General features: G+C 41.8%; 1 protein-coding gene and 1 non-coding gene across 25 annotated transcripts in view; one reads left to right on the top strand and one right to left on the bottom strand.

Moving 5' to 3' along the window:
* Nucleotides 1-23,770, top strand: part of RIMBP2 (RIMS binding protein 2) — a 970,948-nt gene that overhangs the window by 504,960 nt on the left and 442,218 nt on the right. The window lies entirely within an intron of this gene.
* On the bottom strand, nt 5,705-5,807 carry LOC130345400 (U6 spliceosomal RNA). The gene has a single exon (XR_008884128.1). It is a non-coding gene; the product is annotated as a U6 spliceosomal RNA (small nuclear RNA).

Below are 23,770 nucleotides of genomic sequence, written 5' to 3' on the forward strand. Positions count from 1 at the left end.
TCCAGCATATCCAGTAGGTTTGAGGTTTCCATTGAGGAAGAATGGCCCCACTATCTTTGTACCCCATATACCACACCATACCATCAATTTTTGTGTTCCAACAGTCTTGGAGGGATCTATCCAATGTGGGTTAGTGTTAGACCAATAACCGTGGTTTTGTTTGTTAGCTTCACCATTCACATAAAAGTTTGCCTCATCACTGAACAAAATCTTCTGCGTAAACTGAGAGTCCTGTTCCAATTTTTGTTTTGCCCATTCTGTAGCACCTGAAACTACGGATACTGGAAGCCTGTGCTAGCATTTCTCCTGCGGTGTTGCTATCAGTGTGTGAAGAGTGGGAGAAGAGGGTTGCATTGACAAACCATTGTGTGTTAGATCTAAATTGAGCCTATATGACATGAAAAACTACTGGCAATGGCAGACCAGGAGTTTTATATTTTACTACAGTTTATAAGGGTGTAATACTGACATTCATGTTGCTATGGTCTATTTTAACACGTATTTTACTGTAGACATGGGAGGTGTTAGTTGTTCGGTTCACCGATTTTGTATTTTTATTTTATTTTTTTTAATGTAAAATCCAGAAGTGGTACATTTATTCACTTTACTTGTCCTTAAATTCATTATTTTAAGTGATCGAATGTCTGTCATGTACCACAATTCTACTGTTGATTTTGTATATCACTTGCCTTCTGTTCTTATATGTATGCTCAAGCAGAAGAAAGATAGAAAAATAAGGAGGCACTCACGTTCGGAAGGTGGATCACGGCTTCTTTATTGTAGATGCGGCAGTCTGCTGACAGCGGCGTGGGACGCCGAAGCGGTGGGAGTAACACTGAGTGACAATTGTTTCACGCCCCTCCGGGCGTTTCTTCAGACTAACCCGTCTCTGGATCTTCACACAGGTAAATACCTTCACCTTGCGTGACATCACCAGAGGGGGGGAGGTAACTTGTTATACAAGATAAAACAGTTAAAAACATATACAGTGAATCCATAACAATTAATTACATGGAGTGCTACACAGGATTACATAAACATACTAAGATCTAAACGGTCATTTAACCCCAGATTTCCCTGGGCATTCAACTCCAGGATTAGCCTGGCTTCTCGTTGTAACAGGGCTCTTTAACGATCTACTCCTTCCCTATAGTTAACCCTTTCTATTCCCAGGAATTTTAAACTAGTTCGATGTCCATTATGCTGTTCTAAAACATGTTCTATTAATCTGGGGCTACCATGACCGGTTTTTAATGAATGTACATGCTCCCTAAAACGGATATTTAAAGCTCTTTTTGTACAGCCTACATAAAACCTTTTACACGGGCATATTATAATGTATATGACAAAACTGGTTCTGCAACATATAGTGTCCTTAAACTGTATAAATTTGCCACCTATATTTACGCTTTTATCAATGCATAAATAACTGCACCAATTGCATGTATTACTTTTGTAATTACCTGGTGGCAAAGTCACTATTAGCCAATCACTATTTTGTTTCTTTTCAGTAAACTTACTTTGGACCAATTCGTCTTTAAGATTTCTGGATTTTCTAAATGCTATTAAGGGTTTATTTTTAGTAAATTCCCTCAAATTCACATCATTTTGCACCAGAAACCAGTTGTCAAAAATTGCCTTCTTGATTTTTTTCTGCCATAGGGCTAAAGCGGAAAGAAAAAGCAAAAGAGGGTGTATCTACCTGATTCCTTTGTTTTTTATAATGTTTTTTCCCCTTTAGCAAGTCCTTCCTCTGTTGTTTAAAGGCTCTATCTAGAGCCTGATCTAAAACTTTTGCTGGATAACCTCTAGCAATAAGGCGTTGTTTTAAGTCCAGTGCCTGCAATTTAAAATCCTCATCATTGCTATTCACTCTTCTTAGTCGCAAGAACTGCCCGTAAGGGACAGCCCTTTTGACATGTTCAGGGTGATAAGATTCAAAATGCAAGAGGGCATTGCAGGCAGTGGGCTTTAGGTACCCTTTGGTTTTTAAGGTATCTCCCTCCAAACAGACTAAGACGTCAAGAAATTCAAGTTCTTTACCTCCGATCTTATAGGTAAATTTAAGGTTCATATCGTTGGTATCGTTTAGGTTGGACACGAAGGCCTCAAAAGAGGACTCCGTGTTCGTCCAAACGATGAACACATCGTCGACAAATCGCCTGTAACAGGCAATTGACTTCAAATGTTTATTTTTCCCTGAAAAAATAAACCTCTTTTCATTAGCTGCTATGTATAGGTTAGCCAGTGTACACGCCACTGGCGTCCCCCATAGCAACTCCTCCGGTTTGAGTAAACCATTGTTCTCCAAATTTAAAGGAGTTATTCATGAGAATAAATTCCAGGGAATCACAGATGAAGTCAATATAACCTGTCGTTTTGTCAGAGGCCTGTAACAAGTCACGTATAGCTTTGATTGCTTCTACTTGGGGGATACTACTATAGAGGCTCTCTATGTCCACGGACGCTAAAATGCAGTCCGTGGGCCAAGAGAGCCCCTCTAAAGTTGTCAAAAACTCATTGGTATCCTTAACTAAAGACGGGATTTCCGTCAATAAAGGATGGAGGAGCCAGTCCACAAACTTAGAGATGGGCTCCGTTAGAGTCCCCACCCCGGACACAATAGGGCGTCCGGGTGGGGACTCCAACGTTTTGTGGATTTTTGGGAGAAGTACCAATGGGTTTCTTTCATTGTCTTGGGTAGTAATTTTTCTGCCATTTTTTGGGAAAGAATATTTTTCTCCTTATAATGACGCAACAGAGATTGTAATTTGTTTTTGATTTTAGGAAGGGGATTGTATTTAAATTTTTGATAGACAACTAAATGATAACAGGTTCTATTAGCCTCTCCTATATAGTATTCCTTTTTCATGAGAACTATGTTGCCCCCTTTATCAGATTTTTTGATAATTATGTTGTCCCTCTTTTTTAATGTTTCTAGGGCTATTTCTTCTTCTTTATTAAGGTTTTCATTCCCCCCCTGGGTAGTGAAGGGCTTTGATGTTCTCGAGTACCCTCTGTTGAAAGAGGTCTAAGCCACTTCCCACCGCTAGTGGGGGAAAAAATACGGATTTATTATCCCCTACAAATTCAGGGACAGACAGAAAATCATCATGAATGGGGTCAGGATCATTCTCACTTAACAGGTCTATCAAAGATTCCAAGCCTTCCAATTCAGCGGGGGAAGCTTCATCAAAGATGCTAAATCCCACATCTCTGTTGCTCAGAAGTGTATTTATTAAGGGAAAAAAATCTCTTAAAATTCAACTTCCTGACAGTCTTAAACAAGTCAATTTCAAATTGTATGGGATCAAATTTTTCTACCATACAGAAACTCAGTCCTTTTTTTAACAGACTTTCCATATGTGAATCTAACTGAAGGTCTGTTAGATTAATGATGACTAGACTGTCCTGATTCGATTCATTCTGCCCAGTCAATGCCTCCAAGATACTTTCTTCCTCTTGAATTTTCCTTCTTTGCTTTGCCCATCTTGTATGTCCTCTCCTGGTCCTCCTCCTAAAGGGTGACTAGATGCCGATTGAGAGGTACTGGCTTCTGATGTTTTCCCAGGAATATTGCCTTTTCCTCATAGGCCGGAATTTGGATCTTCAGTACCGCTGGACTCCAAATCTGTTGTCCAATAGTCCGTTTTTTTATTACTGTTTTTATTCTTATTACGGCGGCCTCTATACTTATTCTGGCGTTTTGTGACCTTAGCATATGTGAAAACCTTATCGGTGTCATAGTCCGTCCTATCTCGGATGAATTTATCCTTCTTGACGTCTTTAATAACGGTCTGAATGGAGGTGAGTTTTTTCTCCATTTTAATGAGAAAGGCGGAGAAATGCTCTTCCGGAATTCTCACTTTTAGCTCCATTTTGGCATTGAGTAACTCAGCCGTTATCTCTTCATATTCTTTTTCATGCCGGGCTATTACTAGCTTCATCATGTTCAGGGAAAAATAAACATTTGAAGTCAATTGCCTGTTACAGGCGATTTGTCGACGATGTGTTCATCGTTTGGGCGAACACGGAGTCCTCTTTTGAGGCCTCCGTGTCCGACCTAAACGATACCAACGATATGAACCTTAAATTTACCTATAAGATCGGAGGTAAAGAACTTGAATTTCTTGACATCTTAGTCTGTTTGGAGGGAGATATCTTAATAACCAAAGGGTACCGAAAGCCCACTGCCTGCAATTCCCTCTTGCATTTTGAATCTTATCACCCTGAACATGTCAAAAGGGCTGTCCCTTACAGGCAGTTCTTGCGACTTAGAAGAGTGAATAGCAATGATGAGGATTTTAAATTGCAGGCACTGGACTTAAAACGATGCCTTATTGCTAGAGGTTATCCAGCAAAAGTTTTAGATCAGGCTCTAGATAGAGCCTTTAAACAACAGAGGAAGGACTTGCTAAAGGGGAAAAAACATTATAAAAACAAAGGAATCAGGTAGATACACCCTCTTTTGCTTTTTCTTTCCGCTTTAGCCCTATGGCAGAAAAAATCAAGAAGGCAATTTTTGACAACTGGTTTCTGGTGCAAAATGATGTGAATTTGAGGGAATTTACTAAAAATAAACCCTTAATTGCATTTAGAAAATCCAGAAATCTTAAAGACGAATTGGTCCAAAGTAAGTTTACTGAAAAGAAACAAAATAGTGATTGGCTGTGTAAAATTTTGCCACCAGGTAATTACAAATGTAATACATGCAATTGGTGCAGTTATTTATGCATAGATAAAAGCGTAAATATAGGTGGCAAATTTATACAGTTTAAGGACACTATATGTTGCAGAACCAGTTTTGTCGTATACATCATAATATGCCCGTGTAAAAGGTTTTATGTAGGCTGTACAAAAAGAGCTTTAAATATCCGTTTTAAGGAGCATGTACATTCATTAAAAACCGGTCATGGTAGCCCCAGATTAATAGAACATGTTTTAGAACAGCATAATGGAGATCCCACTAGTTTAATTTTCCTAGGAATAGAAAGGGTTAACTATAGGGAAGGAGTAGATCGTTATAGAGCCCTGTTACAACGAGAAGCCAGGCTAATCCTGGAGTTGAATGCCCAGGGAAATCTGGGGTTAAATGACCGTTTAGATCTTAGTGTGTTTTTGTAATCCTGTGTAGCACTTCATGTAATTAATTGTTATGGATTCACTGTATATGTTTTTAACAGTTTTATCTTGTATAACAAGTTACCTCCCCCCCTCTGGTGACGTCACGCAAGGTGAAGGTATTTACCTGGGTGAAGATCCAGAGACGGGTCAGCCTGAAGAAACGCCCGGAGGGGCGTGAAACAATTGTCACTCAGTGTTACTCCCGGCGTCCCATGCCGCTGTCAGCAGACTGCCGCATCTACAATAAAGAAGCCGTGATTAACCTTCCGAACGTGAGTGCCTCCTGATTTTTCTATCTTTCTTCTGCCTGACTTGTTGTGATCTGGAGAGGATTGAGCACAGCTAGGATTGTTGGACATATGGTTGTGAACACTGCCTTAGCTCTCAGTATCAGTGCATATATTGCGCTAATTGACACACACAGCAGCTGTGCCGGTTCTGTGTCTTGGATCCTATCTTATATGTATGCTTCTGTGAATAAACTTTATTTAAAAAAAAAAAAAAAAACACTGGCAAAGTGAAATATATCCATATGCCTTTATATAATCAACACAGGCCAGAAAATGTCACTTTGGCATTTGCAGGACTGATACATATAAATGTGTGTGTCATACTTTTGCAGGAACCATGCTTATCTTTTCTGTAACATTCCAATTATATTATTTACTAGCTGAGTACCTGGCGCTGCCCGTTTTTTCCTACCTTATCCCTGGGGGGGGGGGGGGGGGGGGGGGGGGGGGGCAACAAAGTAGGAAGCTTTTGGGGGTGTTGTGAGGTGTATGGGGCAGGTGTTGTAGCCCAGGGGTCTATACAGTAACATACAACAGGTCCTTCTGTCAAAGGAATAAACCAGGAATGTATACCTCCAGAAAAAGTTTGTGCACTAAGCCTAACCCTACAAAAAAACTAGGACATTTTCTTGCATCTAATACAGTAGAAGACAGTAGAATCGAGAATAGAAGCTATGTGTGCCAGGCAATAAAGGCCAGTAGCACCCTGTTCAGTAATAGGCAATGCTTTGTATTACCACACAGGTCACACACCTCTAAGGCTGTCATGGTGGCATATAAAACCCCATACATTCAAAGACATAGGCCCAGATTCATGAAACTGTGTAAAAAAAAGTGAAGTGATTGCCTCACAGTGACCAATCACAGCTCTGCTGTCTCTTTACCAGAGCTTGTTAGCTAAGCTGTGATTGGTTGCTGTGGGAAAATCACTCTATTTTTTCTCTCACACAGTTTGATAAATTTGGGCCACAGTGTCTTTCCCCTTCCATCTGCTGCTTTACCTTTTGCGTTTCATAGTGTAATTGTACAAGTGTTTGAAACTGTACAATTTTTTAAGTGCTGCCTGTTCTTATTAAAGGGAACCAATCAGCAGATTTTCTCCAATTAGCAAACCGTTATCCTCACCATCCCCGTGGGACTGTTTGTTACCCCAGGGATGGTGAAGATATTATTACCATTCCCATTGCTCTGGCCAGGGTTCCGCCCCTTCGCCTTGATTGACGGCTCACGTCACTGCTCTGCTCTCTCTGCTAAGGGCAGGGCCACGGCTGGAGCAACGTGTGCTGGTAAGTGTAAGTCCCAGCCCAGGGGACTACTTGCCGGGCAGCCGTGGGGGGACTTTATAACTTCATATCTTCACCATCTCTGGTGGCACAAACGTCCCCCGGGGATGGTGAGGATAACGATTTGAGCATGAATAACGAATTGTCGAGCGTTATATATACTAAAATCTGCTGATAAGTCGTGTCTTTTTGGGTTTCCTCATTGTTATGACATTGAACAGTATATCTCCCTCTTTGAAGATATGACCTGCTTAACAAAGTGAGGCACAGGATGGCATTTAATAATTTACAGACCTGAAAGGACATCATAATGTCAAAAATTGACATTGACAACACTACAGACGTGTACAACTTAACTAATGTTTGACTTAGGCAGAATGGTAAGTAACAGACTGTAAAATGGGAATAGCATACTGGCTGATGGTACTGTTATGAATGCCAGTGTGATCAGCCATGCCAAGTCGCTAGTCCTTCTATCACTGGCTCCAGGAATGAAATTATAAATAATGTACTGAGGGACAGGGACACCAGGCTTACCTAATTCTTCCTGTCATATTGTGTTCTGTACAATTGTCAGTGCTGAATAACAGCTTATTTAAGTTTCTTTGTTGCTTAACCATCTAGGTCGAAAAATAGAACAAATACTGTATATGTTTAGATGCTGCTATTGCATGGAAAAAGTGATCTTGACTTAGTACACCTCCCTAGCCTGGTTAACCTAAAAGAAAAAGTAAAGCCAATGACATCAATTCAGATGACCAAGATGGTACAGAGTTCAGATCTCTTTTGGCATATGGCGAACTAGCAGGCAGTTGTGTCTAGCATGTGTTTTTATATGGTTTGGTTTTTCCAGATGCGTCTATTTTTTATGACAATAGTAAAATATGTGAGGTTGCAGAGACTTGGTAGATGGTATAAATGATAATATTTTAGTAATTTCACTACTGTTTTCAATTGACATCTAATACACCTCAAATAACTTATTTTTCCTTAAAGCCTCTTACCTGCCTGGCTGTTTTACTTTGACATCTAAAGTATTTTTTGACCAGAGATCTACTGACCCATGTTTTTTCATTAATCTAGTTAGTTTCCTTAGCAGTAAGCTTTGCTTGAAATGCTTGGAAAGGTGGACTGAATGCTGTATTATGTATAAATATATTTAAATGTACCTGTCAACTTTGGACATGGTTCAGCGGCATGTCAAAACTTTTGATTGGTCTGGGTCCCAATTGGTCGGTGCTAAAACACCCCTCCCACAGCGATTTATGTCCAGCTTCTCTGGATTACCCTATACGCCAGACTCATAATGGGGTCACAGATTGGATATTGCGGTGAACAGGGGAGTAAAGTGATTAAAGGGGTTATCCAGCAGTGGGATGTGTATTAAAAAATATGCCCATTCTACCACGCTTCTATTGGAGTCTTAGCACTGAGATCCCAACCAATCAAAACTTTTTAATGTAAGATAAGTCAGACTATGGAACTATCGGCATGAGGAAGTTGTCATAGAGAACTCAATAAATCAGTTCAAAAGGAGCCTGAATAATGCTGTTATAGTTATAAGATCTAGGGGGAGATTTATCAAAGCCTGTGCAGAGGTAAAGTTGTCCGGTTTCCCATAGCAAGCAATCAGCTCTTTCATTTTTCACAGGCCTTCCTAAAAATTAAAGAAGCAAGCTGATTGGTTGCTATGGGCAACTGGGCAAATGTTTACTCTGCACAGGTGAATGCACTTGCCTAGAGATTAACCTCAGGCAAGTGTTTGCCTTCCTCTGGATCAATATTGCAGGAAAATAGGCTGAACTAGATGCATAAACTCTTTGCAGCCTTACAAACTATGTTACTTTATTAACATCATTTACTATTTAGCTGTTTCCTAGCAGTTTCTAGGAAAGCCAATGAATATGGCTGCCATTGCAGCTCCCACAAGAATTGACAGCAGAGTTAGGCTAGGTTCACACTACGGAATGTCTGCCTGCAATTCAGTTTTGAAATTGCAGGCAGAAATTCTGCTTATTAAAATGTGTAATATAGTGAATGGGCTTCTGTTCACAAATTCACATTTGGGAATTTGTGAAGCGGAATTTGTGAATGGAAAATCAGCTTGAAAATTGGCTTGGCGTTGCTCATTCTTCAGGCAAAAATACTCGCGGGACACATTTCAGTCTATTGAAAACTGATGTGTCCGCGCAGTCGGCGCTGGCCGCACTCGGAATCTCCAGGCGGAAATTTTCTGCCTGGAGATTCCGCAGTGTGAACCTAGCCTTAGATTTCTGAATAGAAGATCAGCCAGAGATGTGAGAGCAGGGAACTTATCCTTGTGTGGCTGCCAATATAGCTCCAATGGTTCCCAGTTTACGCAATTATTAGTCATCAGGAACCAGCTTTTATAGGAGAGGATAATTCAAAGACTTATATGTACTAGGGACTCGAATTTCTAAAAGAATTTCACATTAAATATAAAGGCCAAATTAACTTTGATACAATATTCTTTGCATCTTTAAAACAAAATGTACAATTAAGTTTACTCTCCTTGCAAGTTATAGATATTATCCATCATTCAGTGCTAATTATTGATATTGAGGCACTAAATGCTTCAGATGACTGTACAGTCTCTTTCTCAGTATTGGTGAGAGGTCAGAGAACACTGAGCTCTTATGGAGCAATTTGCAGCTCAGCATGTAGCAAATTGATAGGTTGAGTACAAATGGAATTGGGCAGATGTCCACTCAGCAGTGTTAGAGAAAGCGGTGACTTAATCATCTAGACTGGCACACAGTCTATCCAGGGTTGGCAAGTCATGCTGGAAGTAAAATGATGAGTTTCATTTGAAAAGGAAAAACAGTAAACCAGGATACACCTTACCAACTGCTGATATTGAGTGTATTTGTTGAATTTTTTTTTCTGAAGGACTAGTATAGAGAATAAAATAGATCATTAAACTGTATTAACCCCTTAAGGTCCACAGGCGTACCTGTATGCCTGCGAAAATTCTGGTCCCTGCCGCTCGCTGTGACCCAGAAAAAAAGGGTGATAGGTGCCATCCGACACGGCATCTAACATCCTTTAGCAGCAGGAGTGAGGTGGCACCAGTGCCACCTCACGATCGTCTGGATTCGTCGGCCGTTAATGGCCGACGAACCAGGACACCTGCTGTGGGGATGTCCCTAACAGCACCCGTTCCACCCCTATTCCGGAAAGTGAGAGCAGGTGCCGGGAGTGTGTACCTGGACTGGGGGCCCGCGATCCCCAGCATCGGCGGTGGGATTGGGGCCCCTGGAGCGGAGGCGGCAGAAGGATCCGGCAGAGCAGCAGCAGAAGGTAAGGCTGGCCTCCTGCTGTTGCTTAGCAACCAACTCCCAGAGTGCACAAAAGGGCATGCTGGGAGTTGTTGTTTTGCAACAGCAGAAGGCACTACTACAACTCCCATCATTCCCTTTGGTAGTTTGTACATTCTGGGGGTGGTAGTTATGCAACAGCTGGAGGCACATTTTTTTCTATGAAGTATGCTGGGAGTTGCAGTAGTGTGCCTGCAGCTGTTGCATAACTACAAGTCCCAGCATTCCCTTCAGCTGTAAGTGCATGCTGAGAGTTGTAGTTTTGCAACAGCTGAAGGCACACTGGTTGCAACACACACTGTGTTTTTTACCTAACTCAGTGTTTCACAACCAATGTGCCTAGCTGTTGCATAACTACAACTCCTAGCATGTATGGTCTGTCAGTGCATGCTGGGAGTTGTAGTTTTGCAACAGCTGAAGGTTTGCCCACCCCCCATGTGAATGTACACGCCGCAGCTCAAACACCCAGCGAGAAACTCACTGTAAACCCCCACCTGTGTGAATGTACCCTAAAAACACTACACTACGCCTACACAAGATAGAGTAAAACACTATATATACACATACTCCTTACACAGTCCACACCCCCAATTGAAAAAAAAAAAACGTCTTGTACGGCACAGTTTCCAAAACCGAGCCTCCAGCTGTTGAAAAACAACAACTCCCAGTATTGCCGAACAGCCACTGACTGTCAATGCATGCTGGGAGTTTTGCAACAGCTGGAGACACCCTGTTTGGAAAACACATATGGGCTATTTCCGTACTCAGGAGAAATTGCGTTACATACTGGTGTAGACCCCCAAAATTTGTAATTGTAAAAAAATTGAAATTTTACACTCATGCTGGGGTTGCCCCTTACTTTAAATTTTCACAAGGTTTAAAAGGAAAAAAATGGCCCCAAAATTTGTAACGCAATTTCTCCTGAGTATGAAAATACCCCATATGTGGACGAAAAGTGCTCTATGGCGCACAACACGGCTCAGAAGTGAGAGTGCACCATGTACATTTGAGGTCTAAATTGGGGATTTGCACAGGGCTAGCTGATTTTACAGCGGTTCTGACATAAACGCAAAACAATAAATACCCACATGTGACCCCATTTTGGAAACTACACCCCTCACTGAATGTAACAAGGGGCATAGGGATCCTTAACACCCCAAAGGTGTTTTTTTTATTAAAGTTGGATGTGAAAATAATAAGAAAAAAATAATCATTTTTATTTTCCCAACAGAAAATAGGAAAAAAATCCCCCCAAAATTTGTAGCCCCATTTCTTCTGAGTATGGAAACACCCCATATGTGGATGTGTTAAGTGCTCTACGGGCGAACTACAATGCTCAGAAGAGAAGGAGTGCCATTGGGCTTTTGGAGAGAGAATGTGTCTGAAATTGAAGGCCATGTGTGTTTACAGAGCTCCCATAGTGCCAGAACAGTGAACCCCCCCCCCCACATGTGACCCCATTTTGGAAACTATGCCCCTCTTTTAATATTATAAGGGGTGCTGGTGTCTGACAGATAGGATTTTTGGAAAAGCTGTCTGTGAAAATGAAAAATTTAATTTTTTATTTGCACAGACCAATGTTCCAAAGATCTGTCAAAAGCCAGTGGGGTGTAAATGCTCACTGCACCTCTTATTAAATTCTGTGAGGGGTTTAGTTTCCAAAATGGGGTCACATGTGGGGGGGAGTCCACTGTTCTGGCACCACCGGGACTTTGTAAATGCACATGGCCCCCAACCAAATTCCAACCAAATTCTCTCTCCAAAAGCTCAATGGCGCTCCTTCTCTTCTGAGCATTGTAGTGTGCCCGCAGAGCACTTTACATCCACATATGGGGTATTTCCATACTATGAAGAGATGGGGTTACAAATTTTGGGGGCATTTTCTCCTATTAGCCCTCGTAAAAATTTAAAATTTGGGGAAAAAACTGCATTTTAGTGAAAAAATAAAAAATTTCCATCTACATATCCGACTATCTAATTTTTCATTTTCACGTCCAATTTTACCGGACATTTGTCAATCACCTGTGGGGTGTTAAGGCTCACTGTACCCCTTGTTACATTCCTTGAGGGGTTTAATTTCCAAAATTTGCTTTCCAAAAGCCAAATGGGACTCATCTTCTGAGCATTGTAGTATGCCCACAGTGCACTTGATGTCCATACTCAGGAGAAAATGCCCCCCAAAATTTGTAACCCCATCTCTTCTGTTACCCCTTGTAAAAATGTAACATTTGGGGAAAAAACTGCATTTTGGTGAATTTGTTGTAATTTTTTAAAAATTTTTATTTACACATCCAACTTTAACGAAAAGTCGTCAAACACCTGTGGGGTGTTAAGGCTCACTGTACCCCTTGTATACATTATTTGAGGGGTGTAGTTTCCAAAATAGTATGCCATGTGTTTTTTTTTTTTTGCTGTTCTGGCACCATGGGAGCTTCCTAAATGTGACATGCCCCACAAAAACCATTTCAGAAAAACTCACTCTCCAAAATCCCATTGTTGCTCCTTCCCTTCTGAGCCCTCTAGTGCACCCACAGAGAATTTTACGTTCACATATTAGGTATTTCCTTACTTGAGAGAAATTGGGTTACACATTTTGGGGGGATTTTTTTTCCTTTTACACCTTGTAAAAATTCAATAACTGGGTCTACAAGGACATGTTAGTGTAAAAAATGGGAGATTTTGAATTTTCTCCTTCACTTTGCTGCTATTCCTGTGAAACACCTAAAGGGTTAACACACTTTGTGAATGTCATTTTGTATACTTTTTGGGGTGCAGTTTTTATAATGGGGTAATTTATGGGGTATTTCTAATATAAAGGCCCCTCAAATCTACTTCAACTGGTCTATGAAAAATTCCGATTTAGAAAATTTTGTGAACAATTGGAAAATTGCTGCTGAACTTTGAAGCCCTCTGATGTCTTCCAAAAGTAAAAACATGTCAACTTTTTGATGCCAACATAAAGTAGACATATTGTATATGTTAATCAATATATAATTTATTTGGTATGTCTATTTTCCTTACAAGCAGAGGGTTTCAAAGTTCGAAAAATGCAAAATTTTTCTGATTTTTCATGAAATTTTAGAATTTTTCACCAAGAAATGATGCAAGTATCGACAAAAATTTACCACTATGTTAAAGAAGAATGTCACAAAAATCTTGAAATCAAATTCATAAGTAAAAGCATCCCAGAGTTATTAATACTTAAAATGACAGTGGTCAGATATGCAAAAATTGCTCTGGTCCTTAAAGGGGTACTGCGGTGAAAACCTTTTTTCTTTTAACCTGTTGGGGATGAAGGGCGTATGCATACACCCTTGCGTCCTGGTACTTACGGACGAAGGGCGTATCCATACGCCCGTGGGAATTTCTGTCCCCGCCGCGCACCGGGGGCGGGGACCGGGCCGGGGTGACTGCTGATATCTATCAGCAGGCACCCTGTGCAAATGCCCAGGGGGGTCATTAGACCCCCCCCATGTCGGCGATCAGCGCAAATCGCAAGTGAATTCACACTTGCGATTTGCGCCGATTCCGGGTCATTACGGGTCTATGGTGACCGGTTGTCTAAGACAACTACGATCCCCCTACAGCGATAGGAGTGAGGTGGCAGGGGTACCACCCCTCCTATCTCTGCTATTGGTGGTCTAGACGCGACCACCAATAGCAGATCAGGGGCGGAGGGGTTTACTTTCGTAAACGCCGAAGGTCCACTTACCCCTCCGGAGGCTGTGGGCGACGGGGATCAGCAGGCGGCGACGGAGATCGGCGCGGGCGGCAGAAGAGGACGGCTCCCTGGATACTACGGAAGCCGGTAAGTTGCCTAGCAACATCTGGAGGGCTACAGTCTGAGACTGTAGCCCTCCAGATGTTGCAAAACTACAACTCCCAGCATGCCCAGACAGCTGTTTGCTGTTTGGTCATGCTGGAATATGTAGTTTTGCACCAGCTGGAGGGCTGCAGTTTGAGACCACTATATAGTGGTCTCTAAACTGTATCCCTCCAGATCTTGCAAAACTACAACTCCTAGCATGCTCAAACAGCTCTTTGCTGTCTGGACATGCTGGGATTTGTAGTTTTGCAACATCTGAAGGGTCACAGTTTGGAAATCACTGGGCAGTGGTCTATAAGCTGTAGCCCTCCAGATGTTGCAAAACTGCAAATCTCAGCATGCTGAAACAGCAAACAGCAGTCTCGGCATGCTGGGAGTTGTAGTTGCGTAACCTCCAGCTGTTGCATAACTACATCTCCCAGCATGCCCTTCGGGGATTAGTACATGCTGGGAGTTGTAGTTTTGCAACAGCTGGAGGCACACTGGTTGGAAAATATTGTTAGGTTCTGTTACCTAACTGAAGGTTTTCCAACCAGTGTGCCTCCAGCTGTTGCAAAAATACAACTCCCAGCATGCACGGTATGTCAGTACATGCTGGGAGTTGTAGTTTTGCAACAGCTGGAGGCACACTGGTTGGAAAATACTGTTAGGTTCTGTTACCTAACTGAAGGTTTTCCAACCAGTGTGCCTCCAGCTGTTGCAAAAGTACAACTCCCAGCATGCACTGTCAGTGCATGCTGGGAGTTGTGGTTTTGAAACAGCTGGAGGTTTGTCCCCCCCATGTGAACATACAGGGTACATTCATACAGACAGGTTTACAGTAAGTTTCCTGCTTCAAGTCTGGTCTGCGGCAATTTTTTTGCCGCAGCGCAAACTCCTAGCGGGAAACTCGCCGTAACACGCCAGTGCAAATGTACCCTAAAAACACTACACTACACTAACACATTATAAAGAGTAAAACACTACTTACACATACACCCCCTTACACTGTCCCCCCCCCCCCCCCCCCAATAAAATGAAAAACGTATTGTACGGCAGGGTTTCCAAAACGGAGCCTCCAGCTGTTGCAAAACAACAACTCCCAGCATTTCTGGACAGCCACTGACTGTCCAGGCATTCTAGGAGTTAAGCAACAGCTGGAGGCACCCTGTTTGGGAATCACTGGCGTAGAATTCCCCTATGTCCAGCCCTATGCAATTCCTAATTTTGTCCTCAAATGCGCAAGGCGCTCTCTCACTTCATAGCCCTGTCGTATTTCAAGGCAACAGTTTTGGGCCACATATGGTGTATTTCCGTAATCGGGAGAAATTGCACTACAAATTTTGGGGGGCTTTTTCTCCTTTTACCCCTTATGAAAAGGAAAAGTTGGGGGTTACACCAGCCTGTTAGTGTAAAAAAAAAAAAAATGTTTACACTAACATGCTGGTGTTGCCCCATACTTTTTATTTTCACAAGCAGTAAAAGGAAAAAAATCCCCCCAAAATTAGTGACGCAATTTCTCCTGAGTACGGAATTACCCCATATGTGGGCGTAAAACGCTCTGTGGGCGCACAAGGCTCAGGAGTGAGAGCGCACCATGTATATTTGAGGCCTAAATTCTTGATTTGCACAGGAGTGGCTGATTTTACAGTGGTTCTGACATAAACGCAAAAACATAAATACCCATATGTGACCCCATTTTGGAAACTACACCCCCCACGGAACGTAACAAGGGGTATAGTGAGCACCCCTCGTGTAATGTAATAAGGGGTGCAGTGAGCATTTACACCCCACAGGTGTCTGACAGATTTTTGGAACAGTGGTCCGTGAAAATGAAACATTTTTTTCATTTGCACAGTCCACTGTTCCAAAGATCTGTTAAACGCCAGTGAGGTGTAAATACTCACTGCACCCCTTATTAAATTCTGTGAGGGGTGTAGTTTCCAAAATGGGGTCACATGTGGGGGGGTCCACTGTTCTGGCACTACAGGGGGCTTTGTAAACGCACATAGCCCCTGACTACCATTCCAAATGAATTCTCCTTCCAAAAGCTCAATGGCACTCCTCCTCTTCTGAGCATTGTATTTCGCCCGCAGAGCATTTTACGTCCTAACATGGGGTATTTCCATACTCAGAAGAGAAGGGGTTACAAATTTTGGGGGCATTCTCTCCCATAACCCTTTGTAAAAATGGTAAATTTGGGGAAGAAACTGCACTGCATTTTTTTTTCATTTACACATCCGATTTTAACGAAAAGTCGGCAAACACCTGTGTGGTGTTATGGCTCACTGGACCCCTTATTTGCCTTGAGGGGTGTAGTTTCCAAAATGATATGCCTTGTGGGGTTTTCTGCTCTTCTGGCACCATAGGGGCTTCCTAAATGTGACATGCCCCCCCAAAACCATTTCAGCAAAATTCACTCTCCAAAATCCCATTTTGCTCCTTCCCTTCTGAGCACTCTACTGCGCCCGCCGAACACTTGACATACACATATGAGGTATTTCCTTACTTGAGAGAAATTGGGTTACAAATTTTTGGAAGCTTTTTCTCCTATTACCACTTATAAAAATTTAAAAAAAACTGGGTCTACAAGAACATGCGAGTGTTAAAAATGAAGATTTTGAATTTTCTCCTTCACTTTGCTGCTATTCCTGTGAAACACCTAAAGGGTTAACAAACTTACTGAATGTCATTTTGGATACTTTGAGGGGTGCAGTTTTTATAATTGGATCATTTGTAGGATATTTCTAATATGAAGACCCTTCAAATCCACTTCAAACCTGAACTGGTCCCTGAAAAATCTCGATTTTGAAAATTTTGTGAAAAATTGGATAATTGCTGCTGAAAATTGAAGCCCTCTGATGTCTTTGATGTCTTCCAAAAGTAAAAACATCTTAGCTTTATGATGCAAATATAAAGTAGACATATTGTATTTGTGAATCAATATATAATTTATTTGGAATGTCTATTTTCCTTACAAGCAGAGAGCTTCAAATCAGAAAAATGCAAAATTTTCACATTTGTCATCAAATTTTGGAATTTTTCACCAAGAAATGATGCAAGTATCGACAAAAAATGACCACTACCATAAAGTAGAATATGTCACGAAAAAACAATCTCGGAATCAAATTTATAAGTAAAAGCATTCCAGAGTTATTAATGCTTAAAGTGACAGTGGTCAGATTTGCAAAAAATGCTCCCATCCTTAGGGTTATAATGGGCTCCGTCCCCAAGGGGTTAAATCAACTGGTGGCAGAAAGTTAAACATATTTGTAAATTACTTCTATTAAAAAATCTTAATCCTTCCAGTACTTATTAGCCGCTGAATGCTACAGAGGAAATTCCTTTCTTTGTGGAACACTGATGACCTCACGAACACAGTGCTCTCTGCTGACATCTCTGTCCATTTTAGCAACCATGCATAGCAGATGCATAGCAGATATATGCTAAGGGCAGCATGGTGGCTCAGTGGTTAGCACTGCTGCCTTGCAGTGCTGGGGACTTGGGCTCAAATCCCACTAAGAACAATAAATAAAGACTTATTATTATAATAATGTCAGCAGAGAGAACTGTGGTCGTGATGTCATCAGAGAGCATTCCAAAAAGAAAATAATTTCTTCTGTAGTATTCAGCAGCTAATAGGTACAGGATGGATTAAGATTTTTTAATAGAAGTAATTTTCAAATATGTTTAACTTTCTGCCACCAGTTGATTTAAAAGAAAAAAGGCTTTCACCGGAGTACCCCTTTAAGGTGAAAATGGGCTTGGTCCTTAAGGGGTCAAACAGGAAATGAATATTACAATATGTAAAATATAGATAGAACATATACTGGCACAGCCGCCTCACAGAAAGGACAACGAGGGCAATTCCTTTGTAGGAGGAACATCCAGCTAGTTCTTACTCTTTCTAACTAACTTATTTTTTTCTTTGTATAAAATGAGAACGTTAGTTATAACAGATAGATAGATTATCAGAGGGGGTCAACTTCAGCTGCTGCATACAACCTTTAGGTTGATCTTTCACCTTTTAGTAGTGTTATTGGGCACTAAATAGCACAGTTCCAACTGTTATATATTAATGTCAATAAACATGAGATTTAATTACTCATACCAAAAATGCCTCTGAAAGGTACCATAAGGCTAAGTTCACACTTCAGAATTTCTGCATGGAATTTTGCATGAAAATTCTGCATTAATGTATAGCTAATACACTTCAATTGCATTCCACTGTCCCATTCTCACAACAGAATTTCTGCTGCAGAATTTCCACTTCAGGAATTCCATCCAAGTGAATGAGCAATTAATTTCTGCAGATTTACCTTTTTTTTATGCAGAATTCTGTGCAACAAAGTCACATGGGGCATCAGTACATTTAGTATAGGCTGTTGCAACAAACATACATTTTGATTTCCCTGTGTCAAATTACATTTGCCAAAATTAAATTGCAGTGCATCTGTTTCTAAGAGGACAGCTTAAGGCTAGGTTTCCACTTGTTTTTTTTTTTTGTTTTTTTACACCTAAAAATACAGTAGAAAAAAGCCAGAAAATCTGCCACACCTTTTTTCTGTGTTTTGGCAGTTTTTCGTTTTTTTTTCTGGTGTGTGGAAACATCCAATTTTGTACCCTGTGGCAGTTTTTTAACTGCCTTCAGGAGACTACTCTGTGGGACGGATGCAGAGCGCCCAGTGTAAGGAGATGAGAAGTGATGTATAGCATCACTACTCACCTCAGACGGCCGTATAGTATACAGGAGTGTATACTACACAGGAGTCGGGAATCCCATCACTATACTGACAGGATTCCCTGCTCCTATAGCCTCTTTGGGCGGTATACAGGATGTATAGCTCTAAAGATAGCTGTATATTGTGTATACAGAATACGAGGTCTACTTACCTCCCTCGCTCCTGTTCCAACCGGGTCAGTGTAGCTCCACCCCTAGTTATGACTTCATTAGGGACAGCGCTACAGACTGGAACCAGAGTGGTAAGTCTGAGGCTCTGTTCATATTGTACGTTTGGTATAATGCAAACAGACCCTTCTGGGCCTGTTGGTACCGGCTCTTCCTGGTACACCTGTGGTGTTGGGTATCGGGGTAATATTTGGGGGTTAGTGCTAGTTGGTTTTTGGGCTAACGCTAAGCCCTGGCTTAGTAATGGATTCTGTCTATAAGACAGCTTCCACTACTAAGGCTGAAAATTTAATTTAAAAAAGACACATTGGAAAAATAAATTATTTCAAAAACACTCCCCCACATCCCTCGTTAGCAATTTTAATAAAAGAAAAAAATGCAGTTCATCGCCCTAGTCCAATAATTCCTCCATAATCCTCTGCATACATGAATCTGAAACGAGAAGAAATAAAACACAAAAATGAGTTAGTGCATTTTTGGCGCACTCCACTGGGGAGAGCGCCCATAATGCAATGTCTTCCCAAACAGTCAGACTCCAATTGTTGCAAAACTACAACTCCCAGCATGCCCAGACAGCCTTTGGCTGCAGTAATTTATCAACAGCTAGAGTCTTCCTTTCTGAGAAGACTCTGCTAGAAGGGTCTGTTCACATTATACAAAACGAAATGAAAGGGTTAACCTACACTGTCCAGCACTGTAAGTTAACTCTTTCCTTGCTTGGCTGGTGCATAGTGCTCAGCTCAGCAGGGGGTTAAGTGAACCAGCAATGTGTATACTGTATACACATTGCAGGCTCATTGTAAATTCTTGCAGGGCAGTAGATATACAACGTATATCTACAGGTCAGCATCAGCGGTGCTCCCGGCTCTGTAGCCTCGACACAGCTGAGTCTCGATCTATGCAGGGCAGGGCCAGACTAGCCATTGGGCACATCGGGGATTTGCCTCGTGGGCCGGGCCATCCGGTCCAGGACAAATTTAATTATAAGTGCGTCTAACAGATGAGCCTATAGTTAAATGCATTGGCTCCTAGCCCTGTCAATCACTCTTGTGGCAGCCCGCAATATGCAGGCAGTCGACAAGAGGCTTGAGCATCCATCCTCTATGCTCCGGCGCGTGAGTGAGCACAGACCGCAGTAGAAGGCAAGAAGAGGAGAGAGAGGCCATGCTGCTGAGGACTACGGATGAGCCAGGTGAGTATTGTTTTGGTTTTTTTGTTTTAACTTAAAGGGGTTATCCAGCATAAGGTGATTTTAGTACGTACCTGGCAGACGGTAACGGACATGCTTAGGAAGTATCTGCGCTTGTCTTGGGCTAAATGGCTATGCTGTGAGATTACCATAGTACTGTGACTAGCTTTCTCTGAACTTGTATTTACTGTTTTCAGTTTTCTTGTTTGCTTACAAATCCCATGATACCATTTTCCTCCTTCCCACACATCAGCTACCCCACCCATTGAAGCATAAATGAGCTGCAGACCTGTGGTTTTCAATCAGAGTGCCTCCAGCTGTTGCATTACTTGCAGATTGCTCTCTCCACCCATCGAAACAGACAGGCTCCCTATCATCAGCTGACTAGTGAGTCAGGTCTCGACCGCATTGCAAGCTGGGAAAAATCCGAGACAGCAGTAATTTTGAATGCTGTTAAAAATAAATATTGGGATGAAAATCACATAAGAATTGTGAGAAAACAGTCACACACAGGTAAAGACACTATATTATGAACTACACTAACTTTACAGCCCCTGTAGCATAGTCAAATAAAAAAAAATCCCGGAATACCCCTTTAACATTAGGGGCTGCTGCTCTAAAGGGGACTGCTGCACTAAAGAGGGATGTTGCACTAAAGGGGGCTGCTGCACTAGAGGGGACTACCTAAAGGGGCTGCTGCACCTACAGCTACCTAAAGTGGGCTGCTGAACTACAACTACCTAAAAAGGGCTGCAACTATCTACAAAGGTACCTAACAACAGGGTAAACCCTACTTATAGGGGGCTGCTACAGGGGCACAAGCAGGAGAATACAAAAGCACAAAGATATATGTGAAATATGAAATGCTATATTGTTATAATGAAAAATTGAGGTGCTTAGCTTACCATTTGGCCAAATAGTTTGTACCATCCCACCACGATAAGGTGACTCATTGGGACGGACCCTACACTATGAATTTGCCTCTGAGCAGTCCGTTACCAGGCTTGTAAGGTCTGGGACATCCAGCACCTTATAAAATGTGTAGAGGGCAGGAACCAACATGGAGGTAGTTATTCCCCCCATATGTGCAATACAGAAAAAAATAGGATAAGTTGGCCAGCACATACTGATACTGATACACAACTATTGCATGGACCCGGCATATAGATGCAAGCTGATAGGCTAAATATACATGAGGCGAATACATCAGCACACTGCTAGCACAAAGGTATATAGGAATATGAAATGCTTTATTGCTATAATGAAAAATTGAGGTGCTTAGCTTACCATTTGGCCAAATAGTGTGTACCATCCCACCCCATTTCATGATGCCGGTAAAATCACAGCGGTTTTACAGCGATTTTTCGCAAATCGCGGCAAAATACAGTCAGGGACGGATTTGTCATTTTTCAGTCACTGGCAAGGCCGATTACAACCTGACTGGCAGCAGCTATGGAACCCTTGGTCGCACTTACATCCCTATGCTCTACGGCCACAGGCTGGTTTAGACCTGCAGGAGCGCGTTGATGACATCACAGGTCTGACACAGGCAGCAGGATGTAATCTCTTCATTGCACCCTCTGTGTTGGATCTCAGAGGTCACCAGCGTGTTCCCCTGTCTCATAGACTGCAGGTCTAAACCAGCCTGTGCAGTCTGTGGGGAGACACGAAGAAGAGAGGAGTGCTGAGGAGAGGCTGCAGAGCAAGAGGGAGATGACAACTCTTCTCCCTCTGCTTTTTACAAGTTACCCAGTGCTATCATCCTTTCAGCTAACACAGGCACCGCTGAGGAGGAAGGAAGTGTGATGACTGCCCCCCTAAAGCCGGACTGATGGCAGTGACAGTGATGGATATAAGTACTTGTCACTGTCTGCCTGTGATTAAATGTAAGAAAATTGTCCTTATGGGGAGGGGAGGACACACTGACAGCCCTTCTAGTACTATTGCACCCAGCAGCCTGCTGCATCAGGCTGATTCTATAAGTCCAACATGAGCTTCAGTACAGCAGAGCCTTATGTTCATGTTTCTTGCCAAACTGTAAATGTACAATATAAACTACAACTCCCAGTGTGGTCTTTCTGTGTGGCCTATGTAATTACTCACCACATTCCTTTAAGGCTGGAGGAGGGGCACAGACAGGGAGACCACACTGGGAGTTGTAGTCCTATGTTCTTTTTAACATATGACTATGACACAGCACTGTGCATGATATTCATTTAATATGATATATTTTAAAATCAGCGCCTAAAAATAGATGTTTTCAGCTTTATATCGCTGTGCCGTGTAAGAAGTTGCCACTGCGTCTTCATAGGACCCATCTCCAGTGACGAGACCCAGTACCGTAGAATTACATTATGCTGGTTCTCATCACTGGAGATGGGTCCTATAAAGACACAGTGGTAACCGCTTCATACATGGCACAACAATATACAGCTGAAGGCATCCAGGAGAAATCTTACTGTTTGGCTTTTTAGGCACTGATTTTAAAATAAATCATATTTAGACAAATTATATGATAGAAAAATGATATATTCATATGTGAAAAAGAACTCTAGAGGTACATTCTAACACTCTTGTGTGCTTGTGTGAGAATTAAGTGCACTACCAAGTTAGTGCCAGCTGGCTGACTTTTATGGGTGCTCTCTGGAATAGAGGTTCCCTGGCTGTATTGCAGTGTGGAAATGTATTATTTAGTTGACTTTGTACCACTGAGCACCGATAGGAGCAAGTATTTAAGAGCACTGGCTAGCCTGAGTCCATTCTATGTGTCTTAGAGAAAGAGAGGCAGTGCCGACTGTAATTCTCTGTTGGACTGATTATTTAGTTTTCTTATGGCAAACTCAGAGGTTTTTTAGTCATCATGGCGGTTTGGGGTGGAGTAAGAAGAAGGGAAAGGAAAATAAGTTATGAGGGAGTATTAACACTAACATTATCCTGCGCATATTTGATCCACAGAATTTGAAGCTACAGATTTTATGCTGCAGAATTCAATGAAAACTAATTGAACACATCTTCAAATCTGCATTTCAAATCCTGTGCATCAAATATGCACAGGATGCTGTACATGTGAATTCTGCCTCTGAATTTGTCTGATTAGACATATATTCTTTTATCCAGCCCTGATTGTGGTGACACTCTACAGGCCAACATGTGCTATCTGATATTGATATATTGTATGTCTACCAAGTCTCAGTATGGTGGCAATATTGGTATAGTTGTTTTTACCTGAATCACTGAATGGTGATTCTTGCTAAGTATACTAGTATTAGTGGTGGTAATATTGGTCTCAGTATACAGAATTTAGACTGTGTGTGTGTGTGTAGAAAAGAGGAATACGTTTGTGCCCCAATGCCAGTGGCGGTAGGGCTAGTTTGCAATTATCTTCAGGGCTGGTTTTTATTCCCAGACCGACCCTAGACAGCACACACACTTAATTTGGATCTTCTAGGACCTTTGGTGACGTCCTAAGGACTCTAAGCCAATAGGTGTCATCCCTGGTCTTGGAAGATACATAGTAAGTATATATATATGCTGTCTATGGGTTTAACAAACATAGGAGAGGAGAGTAGAAGGTAAGGGGAAAGGATGGAGGAGGGTGCCAATGCCATAGGGAGCAGTGTATAGTTACACTTTAAAAATGGGGTGTGATTTAATATTTTAAACCCTCAGGACACAGCTGGGTTTCATTTTTGCATTTTTGTTTTTTCCTCCTCATCTTCTGAGAGTTATAACTCTTATATTTCCATCCACAGACCCATATGAGTTTTTTTTTTTTTCCGTGACCAATTGTACTTTGTAATGATCATAAAATGTACAGCGAACCCAAAATAAA

Source organism: Hyla sarda, chromosome 1 (genome assembly GCF_029499605.1).
Source record: "Hyla sarda isolate aHylSar1 chromosome 1, aHylSar1.hap1, whole genome shotgun sequence".
Lineage (NCBI taxonomy): Eukaryota > Metazoa > Chordata > Amphibia > Anura > Hylidae > Hyla > Hyla sarda.